The sequence below is a fragment of the Saccopteryx bilineata genome, chromosome 1 (genome assembly GCF_036850765.1).
Source record: "Saccopteryx bilineata isolate mSacBil1 chromosome 1, mSacBil1_pri_phased_curated, whole genome shotgun sequence".
NCBI lineage: Eukaryota > Metazoa > Chordata > Mammalia > Chiroptera > Emballonuridae > Saccopteryx > Saccopteryx bilineata.
The window spans coordinates 392,650,021-392,663,875 of NC_089490.1; the positions used below are offsets into that span (position 1 = coordinate 392,650,021).

At 46.7% G+C, this 13,855-nt stretch overlaps 1 pseudogene; it reads right to left on the reverse strand.

Annotated features, from left to right (window-relative positions):
- Positions 1-1,706: 1,706 nt before the first annotated feature.
- Positions 1,707-6,168, reverse strand: LOC136320832 (olfactory receptor 8U9-like; annotated as a pseudogene).
- Positions 6,169-13,855: the final 7,687 nt, after the last annotated feature.

Here is a 13,855-nt window from a genome sequence, read left to right on the forward strand (position 1 = left end):
CTGACCGGGATCCACCCGGCACGCCCACCAGGGGCTACGCTCTGCCCATCAGGGGGCGATGCTCTGCCATTCCGGGGCGTCGCTCTGCCACGACCAGAGCCACTCTAGCGCCTGGGGCAGAGGCCAAGGAGCCATCCCCAGTGCCTGGGCCATCCTTGCTCCAATGGAGCCTTGGCTGCGGGAGGGGAAGAGAGAGACAGAGAGGAAGGAGGGGGTGGGGGGTGGAGAAGCAAATGGGTGCTTCTCCTATGTGCCCTGGCTGGGAATCAAACCCGGGTCCCCCGCACGCCAGGCTGACACTCTACTGCTGAGCCAGCCGGCCAGGGCCGGCTCCTTTGTTGAATGGACTTACGGATTTTGGACAATGTGAAATACCCTGATGGGGTTGGGGAGGGGCTTTGCTGGAGGCCCTTCCCCTGTCCTGGGAAGCTTTTCCCATGGCTAGAAAGAAGGCCGAGGACATTCTGTGCTTTTGGCAAAGTGCTTAGAGACTGGTGAAATGTACCTTTGTAATTGTTGAAATTGTATGATTTGTCATGTTGTTGTAATTTGTGTAATGTGCCTTGCAACCATATGCAGTATGCAGCCCGCAGCAAGCCATCTGTTTCGTGTTTGGATGCTGAGACCTTTGTGGGAAGGGGGTGTGCATGGACCTACGTCCCTTTTTTACAATCAAAATGGAACTGTGTTTAACGGCACCTAGAAGGTCTCACACACAATGGGAGGGAAATGACATCCTGATCCCTAGGAGGAATCCCCTGTTTAAGACCCCCGTTCTGTTTCCTACCTAGTCAAACATTACAGAAGCTTGCCTCATTGTTTAATTCAGCTAATCTATTAGCATATAGTATAATAGGTATTATAGTTGTTTTAGTTCTACTAGGGTTCCATTGCATAATGTGTAGCATTCAGAAGCTACAACAGCAACAAGCAGTCATCAAGCAAGTTCAACTGGCCTTAATTAAAAGAGAAGGGGGAGATGTAGGTAGAGTGCAGAGCATTTACCTGGCAGCTGTGGCTGATGCTATGCTGTGAGAACACTCCAGCAAGGATAAACCCTCCCCGGCACACCCTGGAGGGAGCTCGTTCACTATATGGAAATGACTCAGCACCAGCTAGGCAGCCTCCTGACCTTTTTTGGCCATTTGTCCTAGTATAACATCCTATTGGCTGAACCCATGTATATAAGCTAGTTTACTTCCTGAATAAAGTGGATCTGCGTTACTAAACCTGGTCCCCGGAGTCAGGTCTTTGCGTCTCCGTCGTCCTCACCCCCGGCAGGACTTGTCCACACTCCCATACCACTTTAAAATTCATGATTCAGTTCCTCCTTCTGATATGTGAAATTTAAGAGAAACAGTGCCCTTTGCCTGTCTGTGAGATACAGGTATCAGTAAGAAACAATGTAGTATATTGGTTGAGAATATGGTCTCAGGAGCAAGACTGCCTGAATTCAAATCCTGGTTCTGTCTCTTTTTAGCTGTGTGATATTGGGCCAGTTACTGAGCCTCTCTGTGCCTGAGGTTCCTGAGGGATAATAATAACACCCATTTCATATGGTTGCTGTGGAGAGTAAACGTATTGACACGTGTAAAGCATTTAAAATAGTGCAGGCACATATTTCACTCTACCTATATGCTAATATCATCCATACTTTATGTTGTGGCTCCCAGGTTATGGCTTGAGAAAGAATGTTCCACGCTTGGTTAAGAAGTCAGCTTGCTAAGGCATCTCCTTTTAAAAGCAGACTTCACATCCTTGTTCCTCAGGCTGTAGATCAGAGGGTTCAGCATGGGGATAACTACAGTGTAGAAGACAGACACGACCTTGTTCTGTTCCATGGGATTGTGTGAGCTCGGCTGAGCATACATGAAGATGATGGTGCCGTACCAGAGGCAGATGACGGTGAGGTGGGAGGCACAGGTAGAGAGTGCCTTGTTCTGAGCCTCCAGGGAATGCATTCTGCAGATGGTCACCAGGACGTAGGCATAGGAGACCAGGATGACAGTAATGGTAAAGAAGAAAATCAAGGCAAGCCATGGGAAGATGATGGCTTCAACCTCTGCAGTGTCTGCACTGGCAAGTTGAAGCACAGGGGGGAGGTCACAGAAATAGTGGTTAATGACGTTGGGGCCACAGTAGGGCAGCTTGAAGATGTACCTAGTTAGCAAAGCTGAGTTGGCAGCAGAAGCTGTGTACATGGCTGCCACCAGCTGGACACACAGACGTTGGGACATGATGGTGTGGTAGAGGAGAGGGTGGCAGATGGCGACGAATCGATCGTAGGCCATGATGGCCAGGAGCAGACACTCGGCAGTGCCGAGGAGAGACATGAGGGTCATCTGGACCGCACAGCCTGCAAAGGAGATGGACTGGCCTGAGGTGAGGAAGCTCCCCAGCAGCCTGGGGGTGTCTACTGTGGAGTAAGAGGAGTCTGTGAAGGAGAGTACGCTCAGGAAGAAGTACATGGGCGTGTGCAGCCGGGGCTCCGTGTGGATCAGGACAATCATGCCCAGGTTGCCCGCGAGGGTGACTGAGTAAATAAACAAGAAGAGCACGAAGAGCATGCCCTTCAGGCCCTCCTGCTCTGTGAGCCCCAGCAGGAGGAACCAGGTGACCTGGGTGCAGTTCTCAACTGTGATGCCCTTGTCACTGCAGAGGGAACAGATACGAAGATACGACAGGCTGTACTTTCAAGGCAGACCTGGGCTCAGTTCCTGAAACTCTTTTAATGACCCCAGAGTGGGCAGATCTACGGGAGCTGGGGAGGGTACAGTGTCGTGTCTTAAATACCTACTATGGGTCATGTGTTAATTCATTTCTTAAACAGCTATTAAAACTTCATGCAGCCCTGGCCAGTCAGCTCAGCAGTAGAGTGCCAGCCTGGCGTGTGGAAATCCCGGGTTCGATTCCTGGCCAGGGCACACAGGAGAAGCGCTTATCTGCTTTTCCACCTTTCTCCCTCTCCTTTCTTTCTGTCTCTCTCTTCCCCTCCTGCAGCCAGGGCTCCATAGGAGCAAAGTTGGCTCAGGCACTGATGGCTTCATGGCCACCACCTCAGGTGATAGAATGGCTCCAGTTGCAACAGAGCAATGCCCCAGAGGGGCAGAGCATCACCCCCTGATGGGCATGCTGGGTGGATCCTGGTCAGGCACATGCGGGAGTCTATCTGACTGCCTCCCTGCTTCTAACTTTGGAAAAATACAAAAAACCCCAAACAAAACAAAACAACAACAACAACAAAAAACCAACCAAAACTTCATGCATACCTTCTCTCTTTTTAAAAAAAAATTTTTTTTTACAGGGATAGAAAAAGAGTCAGAGGGATAGATAGGGACAGGCAGACAGAAACGGAGAGAGATGAGAAGCATCAATCATCAGTTTTTTGTTGGGACACCATAGCTGTTCATTGATTGCTTTCTCATATGTGCCATGACCACAGGCCTTCAGCAGACTGAGTAACCCCCTGCTCGAGCCAGTGACCTTGGGTCCATGCTAATGAGCTTTGTGCTCAAACCAGATGAGCCCGTGCTCAAGCTGGCAACCCCGGGGTCTCAAACCTGGGTCCTTCCGCATCCCAGTCTGACGCTCTATCCACTGCACCACCGCCTGGTCAGGCTCATGCATACCTTCTCATTGAAGCATTATGCCCATTTATATTTGGCGACATTATCAACTTGCCCAAGGTAAGGGAGCTAGTACATTAGGAAAGTCAGATTAGAACCCAGTCCATTCCAATTATCATGTGCTTTTTATCACTACAATCATATTCTGTCCACAAATTTCCTGTTCCGTGGGGACCTGGCATCAGTTAGTGGGTGCTGGCGGTCTGGTATGTTGACCCAGAGATGGAATAAATGAAAGGATCAATTTCAACCATATTTGGGGGTAAAGGCTCTAACAGTGCCAGTCCCCGAGGCCAGGGACACAGGACGTCATCACAATGGAAGGTGAGACTCAGTAGAGCAGTCATTTCTCCCTGTGTTGCGGGTTGAATTGTTTCTCCCAGAAAGATATGTTCAAGTCCTGTTCCCTGGTACCTGGGATGGAGATCTTATTTGAAAACACGGTTTTTGTAGAAGAAATCGAGTTAAAACGAGGCCATGCTCAAATAGGGTGGGCACTTAATCCAATATGACTGGTCTCTTCCTAAGAAGAGAACGTGGAAATACAGGGAAGAGAGTGCCCTGTGAAGAGGCAGGCCCAGAGGGAGGGGCCACGGGAGGGGCAGGGGCAGAGAGCGCAGTTACATGCCCCTGCCCAAGAACTGCCTGGGCCTTCCAGAGCCGGAAAAGGCTTCGGAGGGAGCATGGCCCTGCCGACTCTGTGACTTTGGATTGCGAGCCTCCAGAGCAATAAGGGAATGCATTTCCTAAGTTTTAAGCCAGTTCGTGGTGCTTCGTTACAGCAGCCCTGAGACAGTAAGTAAGGCGCCCAGGTGGAGATGCTCCCGGCGCTGCGGCTCCGATGCTCTGATGGGAGCCTTCTCAGCAGCTGTCAGGAGACTGGGCTTCCCTCATCTCTCTCTGTTGAGAGAGCGAGAGCTAATAATACTTCAGGTGGAGAAAATGAACTAAAACAAATCAAAAGCGAGTCTGTGTTCTTATTTACTGAAACTAAGAAAAATATTTGTCCGGAAGAACAGGTAGCTGGAGTCAACATGAGAACTCCAGCTCAGCAAAGTCTTAGGCTTTAATTAGAAGCAATGGAAGGCATAGGACATGCCAGGTTTGTGGCTTTGGGGTCCAGGGCAGGAAATAGTTTTAAGTCAGATTGGTGGTGAGGTCTTTAATGGAGAGCACATGTCAGGGAGCCCACATGTCTACCTCCTTAAGCTCCCCGGGTAGGTTCTGATGGTTTGGACCATTTGTGGGGATTTTACAGTTTAGAGGAGGAGACAAATGTTAATGAAGTAATCACAGAAATTACTGGAAAATTGCAACTGGAATAATAGTTCCAAGTAGAGAAACTGAATGTTATGAGCCACAAACTGACTCAAGGAAGTCAAGGAGTATTTTCCCTAGGAAGAGTTTTCCATAGGAGGGAAGAATGAAACAGCCTGTACAAAGGTCCTGAGGTCTGAGAGAGGAGGTACAGTAAAGAGGAGCAGCTGAATAAAGGCCAGGGTGGGCATGCAGGCAGGCAGTGTTTCATAACATTTTTTAGTGCTTGCTATGTCGGGCACTGCTCCAAACACCTTTAATGTGATGTAATCCTCTCAACAATCTTATAAGATGTTCAATTGGAATCTCTACTTTGCATATGAGGAAACTGAGGCATAAAGTTGTTAAATAACTCTCCCAAAGATTCAACTGGTAAGTGGCAGAACTTAAGTTTAAATTCGAGTGGCCAGGTTTTAGAGATTACACTAGTATTGTCCAGTACCGTGGACCATGTAAAGGAATTTTTTATGGGATGCCATGAAAAAATTTTCACCAGCAGGATGACAGGGTCATATCTGCTTTTTGATGAGATCACTCTGGATGTCTTGTGAAGAAATATTTGGAGAAGGGTCAATGGATGGGGAGATTAGTTGGAGGATACCGAAGTCACCCAGGAGGGATTCACAGCTTAATCTAGAGTGGGGTCGGTGGAGACAGAGGGAAATGGATTTGAGAGCTGCTTGGTTCTACAGAGGTCAGGACTTGGTGACAGAACTGGCAATGCCAACGTGAGGAGGAGAGCAAGCAGTCAGGGTGAATGCCGAGGTCTCTGGTGTACAAAATAAAGCTGATAGTTGAAGCTAAGAGAGGGTAAAATATACCAGGTAGGGTTTGAGCTGTAGAAGACATTAGGCCCCACGGTAGAATGCTAGGGAAATCAATTTCAAACATACTGCATACTGCTTCAAACTCTGTTTTCTCCATTCACCTCGGTGTCTGGGCTGCCGATCAGATCTCGAGAGTTTGAGCATGGCTTATGAGGAAGAAGGAATGAAAGAGTCTAAGCCCTTACTGGTAATAGGGTTCCACCCCTCAGCACACTTGCCTGTGGTTGAGCAGAGACTCTCCGTCCATGAGCCTTGATTTTGGAGACCTCTTGGAGGTGTTTCTTTGCCCTTTTTCACTGTTTGCCTCCAACCAGCTTTCTCAAGAGAACTGTTCAGACAGCCGTGAACAAGGCTTAGAGATTCCGAATTGCTGGAAAGGCTCCTGTCTTAAGATTCATCTGGCTTTTTTTCTTCCTTCCCCTTAGAGTACAGAAGCTGCCAGGGGAATTTGTGGCTGGTTCTCCCAGGAGCAGATCTGAACTTGCTGGTTGTCTCTCAGGGATGCTGGGAAGATCTTGGTGCGGATTGCCGGGGAGCCCTGGGGAGCAGGGGTTCTCCGCCGACTGCAGGGCGGACATCTTCATTTGCAGTGTCCCTCCCTTGTGGGCTTCTTTTTTCCACATTATTGCAACTCACAAGGCTCTCAAGGCCAAGATACAGCCAGGGACACATGTCAACATAATCCCTGGTCTCACAGGAAGTGACTGAAGTGCTAATGATATCAACATCGAAGGTCTGGATGTGGCTTTCAAATTGTTATTTCCTTTGATCTTCAAAATATCCCTGGGAAACATGCTTGATGGTAATTTTTTTGGCTATATATAGACATTAATAAGATTATACCATCATTGCTTTATTCACCTAATGATATTGAAAATACATCTCTCTTTCTCAAAAACAACATAATTCTTCCCCCCTAACAAAATAGCTTTATTGTCTTTGTAGAGATAACACATGCTGGTTATCAAAAATTGAAGCTGCACAGAAAAGAGCCAAGAAGAAAACAGAATGTCACCTGAAGAGCCCCCTCCCCAGAAATTGGACTTGGCGAGCATTCTCGTGATAAATCTCTCAGTGCCCTCAAAAACGGAATTGTACTATGCGAGCTACTCTGTCCTTTGCTTTCTCACTCACTGAGATGTCATGGATATTCTCCCACATCAATTCATAAGGTCACAGCCTACATCATCGTATTTGCTGGCTGCATATTTTGTAGTGTGTGTGTGTGTGCGCGCCATCATTGACTCAACTGGTCCCTGTTGGTTGCCAATAAGGTATTTCCAATTTTTTTTTTTGTATTTTTCTGAAGCTGGAAACGGGGAGAGACAGACAGACTCCCGCATGCGCCAGACCAGGATCCACCCGGCACGCCCACCAGGGGCGACGCTCTGCCCACCAGGGGGTGATGCTCTGCCCCTCTGGGGTGTCGCTCTGCCACGACCAGAGCCACTCTAGTGCCTGGGGCAGAGGCCAAGGAGCCATCCCCAGCGCCCAGGCCATCTTTGCTCCAGTGGAGCCTTGGCTGCGGGAGGGGAAGAGAGAGACAGAGATGAAGTAGGGGGGGGGGTGGAGAAGCAAATGGGCGCTTCTCCTATGTGCCCTGGCTGGGAATTGAACCCAGGTCCCCTGCACGCCAGGCCGACGCTCTACCGCTGAGCCAACCGGCCAGGGCCTATTTCCAAATTTTTGCTGTTATAAACAACTCTCCGACAGACAGCCCCAGGTATGAGACTGGAGGACCAATTCTAGTGAGAATGGGGATAGAGAGACTGCTTTTCCTAGGCTAGGAAGCAAGAAATCTGCTCTCTCCTTGGGCAGCCTGGCACCTTGGATTCCACAATCTCAGGGGAAATCACTACACAAAGCAAAACAAAGCAAAGGGTCTTGTTAGGAAAGGACTTATTTGGGTTAAAGAAATTCAGTCCCCAGACTACTGATTTGGGAGAAAGTCTCAGCAGAGGAGAGAATAGATTGCTCATGGTTTCTGCGGGTAAAAGGGGGGTTTATTCACCTGGGGGAGGCCAGCTGAATCTCACCTATCGAACTGAAGCACTGCCGAGTCCTCTGACCTTCCCCACGGCTTTCCCACCTGCACACCTCTGATGTGTGTCCCTGGCAAAGGCCCCATTCATTGTGAGAATCCTCTGCTCAGGAGCATGTACTAGCCTCCTCCCTGCTGAGCATAGAGGCCAGGTCATCTACACCCACATAACTTAACTCCAGGGTCTGGAAGCAGACTTCCTAAAACAATGTGACTTAACAAGTAGTTCCAGGAAATTCAGGCCTAGAAAGATATGACTGTCAACCAATAAATAACTTCACTACTTGCTTCATGAAATTCTTGCAAGTCAGTCTGTCTGAATAAGTGGTTGCTCCTGTGTGCAAACAGCTTCCCTCCCAGGACAATAGGTTACTCACCTGGACAAACAATTTTCTCAGCACACATTTGTTTGCTTATCAAGATTTACTTTCAGCTCTTTCCCCTCCGTAGCTGCCAAACCTAAATTATGATTTGACAAACTTTGTTCAATCCTGATCTGCTCCCTAATTTGAAAGATCCACCTTAAACCACTTAAGTCTAGACCCCCTGAACCCTGTAAATATCTTCCATTGATTTCTTCCTCCTGAGATCCCCCTGAGACCCGTATTCTCTCTTACCACAGTAGGTCGAATCAACTTACCTTTGGTTAAGCAACAGGCTTTCTGGTGGTTCGTTGAAGAGTTACCAGTTGAAAGTCTATTTCTTTTTAAATTTTGCAAATGTTTTATGGTTTTGAAAAATTCAATTTATTGGGGTAACATTGGTTAAAAAGATTATATAGGTTTCAAGTGTACATTTTTTATGCTACATAATCTGTGTATTGCATTGTGTGCCCACAGCTCAAAGTCAGATCATCTTTGGTTACCATATATTTGGCTCCCTTTACCCTTGCTGCTCCCTTGGTAACCACCACACTGTTGTCTGTGTCTATGAGTTTCAGTTTTATATATCTATATATTTGTTCTTTTGGAGAGAGGAAAGGAGAGGGAAAGAGAGAGAGAAGAGAAGAGAGAGAAGAGAAAGAGAGAGAGAGAGAGAAAGAGAGGGAGAGAGAAGCATCAACTTATTGTTCCACTTAGTTGTGCCATTAATTGCTTCTCACATATGCCCTGACTTGGGCTTGAACCAGTGCCCTCAAGATAGAGCTGGCACCCTTGGGATCCAACCGGCAACACCAGCATCCAATTGATGAACTCGGCACTCAAGACACTGCTCTATCCAGTGTGCCACCGGCCAGCGCTTAGTTCTATAATCTTTACCCAGAGTTACTGAGGACATTTTTCTTCCTGTTTTGGCAAACTTTACCACCTCATCAGCATGTCTGTTTTTTAAACTTGAATTTACTGGAATGACACTGGTTAACAAAATTACACAGGTTTCATGTGCCCAATTCTACAGCACGTCTTTGTACATGGTATTGTGTGTTCATCCCCAAGTCAAATCTTTGTCCATCACCATTTATCCCCCTGTACCCTCCTTCATTTCTCTGATGATTAGTGACTTTGAGCACCTTTTCATATGTCTATTGGCCTTCTGTATGTCTTCTTTGGAGAAGTGTTTATTCAGGTCTTTTGCCCATTTTAAAATTAGAGTGTTTGACTTTTTGGTGTTGAAATGTGTGAGTTCTTTATAAAGTTTGGATATATTGCATGACTGTTGGTGGCACAAGGGATAGAGTGTTGGCCTGGAACGCTGAGGTCCCAGGTTTGAAACCTCAAGTTGGCTGGCTTGAGTGAGGGCTCCTCTGGCTTGAGCGTGCAGTCACTGGCTTGACCATGGGATCATTAATATGACCCTATGGTAACTGGCTTGAACTCAAAGATCTCTGGCTTGAAAGTGGGATCATTGACATCATCCTGTGGTAACTGGCTTGAGCTCAAAGGTTGCTTGCTGGCTTAAAGCCCAAGGTTGCTGGCTTGAGCAAAGGGTCACTGGCTTAACTAGAGCCCCTGGTCAAGGTACTTATGAGAAGCAATTAATGAACAACTCAAATGACGCAACTACAAGTTGAGACTTCTCATCTCTCTCCCTTCCTGTCTGTCTGTTTGTTTGTCTCTCTTGCTAAAATTTTTTTTATATTAGCCCTTTATCAGATGTATCATTGGTGATATTTTTTCCCAATACATAGGTTGTCTTTTTGTTTTGTTGATAGTTTCCTTTGCTGTGCAAAAAAACTTTTTAGTTTGATATAGTCCCATGCATTTATTCTTTCTTTGTTTTTTATTTTTTGAGAGAGAGAGAGAGAGAGAGAGAGAGAAAGAGGGGAAGGGAAAGAGATGAGAAGCATTTACTTGTAATTGCATCACTTTAGTTCTTTATTGATCTCTGATTACTTCTCATATGTTCCTTGATGGGGAGTAAGGTTTCAGGCCAAACCAGTGATCCCTTGCTCAAGCCAGTGACCTTGGGCTCAAGCCAGTGACCTTGGACTTCAAGCCAGTGACTATGAGATTCTTTAAATGATTCCACACTCAAGTCAATTTTCTTGTATGTCAAATATGCACAATCTACTTTTTATTGTTATGAGGGTTAAATGAGATAATGTGTATAATATGCCTTTCAGAATGCCTAACACATGATATATGTTTAATACCTATTAGTTATAAATTATCATTATTGGGAAATGCCTTCTCCAGGGAGCAGCAGGGTTTTATCAAAGTTCTAGAGTAACAATAACTGGTATATTTTTTAATCATTTGGTGCTGAAAAGCCGAAAATCCAAAGGGGAAGAGGTGAAATACATATAAGTAAATATGCCTTCAGCCCTGATTAGGTATCCAGCACCATGTTAAGCTCAGTGGGGTATGAAATGAAGTATGAGATTTGGTTCCTCTCTCAGGCAATAAAGTAACTCTACCCCCAAGCAAACTGGGAAACCCTTAGTTTAGTTGGGGAGTTGAGATTCATAACCAGGTAACAACGGTGAGCAGAGTCTGTAAGAATGCAACTCTCAAAACAATTCAGCATTGCCTCAGTGACAGATGTGCCTGTGCCTGTATGCTGCTCCTGGGAGTGGAGAGCTCTAGAAAAAACAGGAACCGGTGAGAAAACAGGTATTGGGAAGAGTATACAGACTTCACTGCAGCCTGTGAAGTGCTGTCTTTTGCCACTGGCTCTTATCTGGTGCAACAGAGATGTCGAAGAGAGGTTAGTGTCAGCCACCAGGAAAGCAGAGAAGGGGTCTTCAACAGAAGCTTAACTTCAAACCAATTTTGTGCATCAGCAGAAGTATGAAAGGGTCTGGAAACACCTCTTTATTTTGAGTCTGGTTCTTCATGAGTCAGTTTTGACTTCTAACAGCTTCAAGGACAAGGAATCCAGTATTTTTCTTGCCTCCCAAGGGCACCGGCTGTTTGTTTAACTTTATGTCTGACCCAGATTTCATTCATGATGCTGCTTCTCTTATCTCGAACTCTTTTCCTTCTTCTCCTGGTATTTGGCCCTTGGCTCATCCTGATTTATAGTCACTACTGTGCCCTCCAGGATCACATAACTTGTCCTGGCTCTTCCTTGACCCCAGGGTTTAGTCTATCACCTTGAGAATGCATGAGCACCATGGTGCCTCTGAAGAGGAAGGTGAGAGATGAAAGGTGGAAATGGAGAGAGCTTTGCTTAGGGCTCTTAGGGGATGCCTCATTCAGAAGGTGACCAGGATGATAGTGAAGGTGAAGGGGGTAAGCAGAACAAAGGAAGAAGATGGCCTCAGCTGTGGCAATGTCAGCACAGGCAATGTGGTGCATGGGCAGAGGGGCAGAGGTCACAGAAGTAGTGAATCATGATGCTGGGGCCACAGAAGGGCAAAACGAGGTCATTCTGCATGACTGCAGCCAGTGCCCTTTCAATGCCCAGAATGGGTTATATGGGGGGGGGGGAGAAGTGGAGAAACTGGTATCAAGTGAGCATCTACTATACTCTATGCTCTACACTAGTCTTCTTTATCACATAAATATTTAGGGGCAGGTGATTTTCCAGTGACTCCTGGACCAGAGGAAGAGGAGATGAGGGACTGGCACAGAATAGTGGGGGACTTAGAAAGGCCAGCCACCTCCCTGTAGTTTGCAGACCCAGGAGTCTTTCTGCATGGATAACTATGGTTCGTGGCGGTGAGGCCCTGCCACTCTTATTGTCAAGTGATTTGTGACTTTATTAAACTTTCTCCACTTGATAGGAATAATAAAGGAGATAAAATAATAGAATAACACAGGCTAGAGACATTATTCAGTGTAAGGATGACTAATAACAACAGCAATACGTTGCCGAACACTAATTAAGGACCTGGCACTGTTCTAAGCGCTTTATAGATACTAAATCTCTTTTAATCCTCACAAACCACCTTATGAGGTAATTACTCAACATACTCATTTTCCAGATAAAGAGGCCGAAGTCATGCAGCTTTGTGCGACAGCTGGAACCCAGTCCCAGGTCTGGCTGTCTCCAAACCCCATGCTCTGAACCTGAAACATACTTTGGCTCCCTAAGGAAAAATCACATTGAGACTGGACAAGACCGCACAGGTACAGAGACCAAGCTTGATGGAGCTACCACAGAGGACCCCACAAGGTTCTGGGATTAAGTTCAAAGTAATTCAAGGATGGTCCGTTAGGGAAGTGGCACGACCAGTCCAAGGTCATAGCCGGTAAGTGATAGAGTCAGGACCTAAGCCAGGATCTTCCGGCTTTTTTTTTTTTTTTTTTTCAGAGACAGAGAGAGAGTCAGAGAGAGGGCTAGACAGGGACAGACAGACAGGAACAGAGAGAGATGAGAAGCATCAGTCATCAGTTTTTCATTGCGAGACCTTAGTTGTTCATTGATTGCTTTCTCATATGTGCCATGACCACAGGCCTTCAGCAGACTAACCCCTTGCTTGAGCCAGCGAGCTTGGGTCCAAGCTGATGAACTTTTTCTCAGACCAGATGAGCCCGTGCTCAAGCCGGCAACCTCAGGGGTCTCGAACCTGGGTCCTCTGCATCCCAGTCCGACACTCTATCCACTGCGCCACCACCTGGTCAGGCCTGGCTTTTGATTTTTGCTGCCTCCCACAGCTCCCAGACTTTAGCAGTTCGGTTATCTTGGAGTTACTTGTTATTATAGGTCTAGTCTAGAGAAATAACCCAAAATGTTTTGCAGGAGAAGCGTAATCAAATTCAACACCACGCCCAGCGGCGTGCCAGCATCACATCCTTGATAAGATTCCTTCCTTGTCCTTTACAGCAGTTTTGATAACTGGATTCCTATTATTTCCCCAACAGACTGAGTCCCCTGCAAGACTGGATCCTGTTTGTCATCGGACCTGGAGTCCATTGCTGAATCTCAAACGGGTGGCTGCAGCCTGGCTCCCAGAGAGCAGGGTCCTCCCTGCGTCTTCTCCGCCTGCATTTCTCTTCACTTATCCATCCATCTCTGGCCCAGTACCACCTTTCACAACTTCAGGGGACCTCACTCACACTGCATTCCTTGTGAATGTCAAGTCCTGGAGCACATATGATACTGACCGCTTGTCTCTACTTAGACCTGTCATTGTCTCAGGCTTCGAATGCTTTCCCCGCGTGGCCATCCTTTCTGGCAGCGGCTGCTCCTGAATCGGCCTCCTGCTGTCGGGGATATCCCACTTCTTTCTTCCTGGGAATTTCTGTGACTTCAGTTCCTGTTCCTTTCTGTTTGGCTACAGGTACCTGAGTCATGCCCGAGTGGTTCTGAGATGAGACAGGTCTTTACTTTATCTTGAAGATCAGGTTGAATATCCTTCTGAACAGAGGAACCAGTAATGTGTGTTGGTATAATTTAAGAACAATTCTACCATAGAAAATAAGAGACACTGAGTATAGAAGATATGTGTGACGAATATTTATAGCAGGGGTTGGGAACCTATGGCTCGCGAGCCAGATGTGGCTCTTTTGGTGGCTGCATCTGGCTCGCAGACAAATCTTTAATAAAAAAGATAATAATGTTAAAAATATAAAACATTCTCATGTATTACCATACATTCAATTCCTACCACTCATGTTCATGAATGCGGGTGGCTGGAGCCAATCACAGCTCTCCTC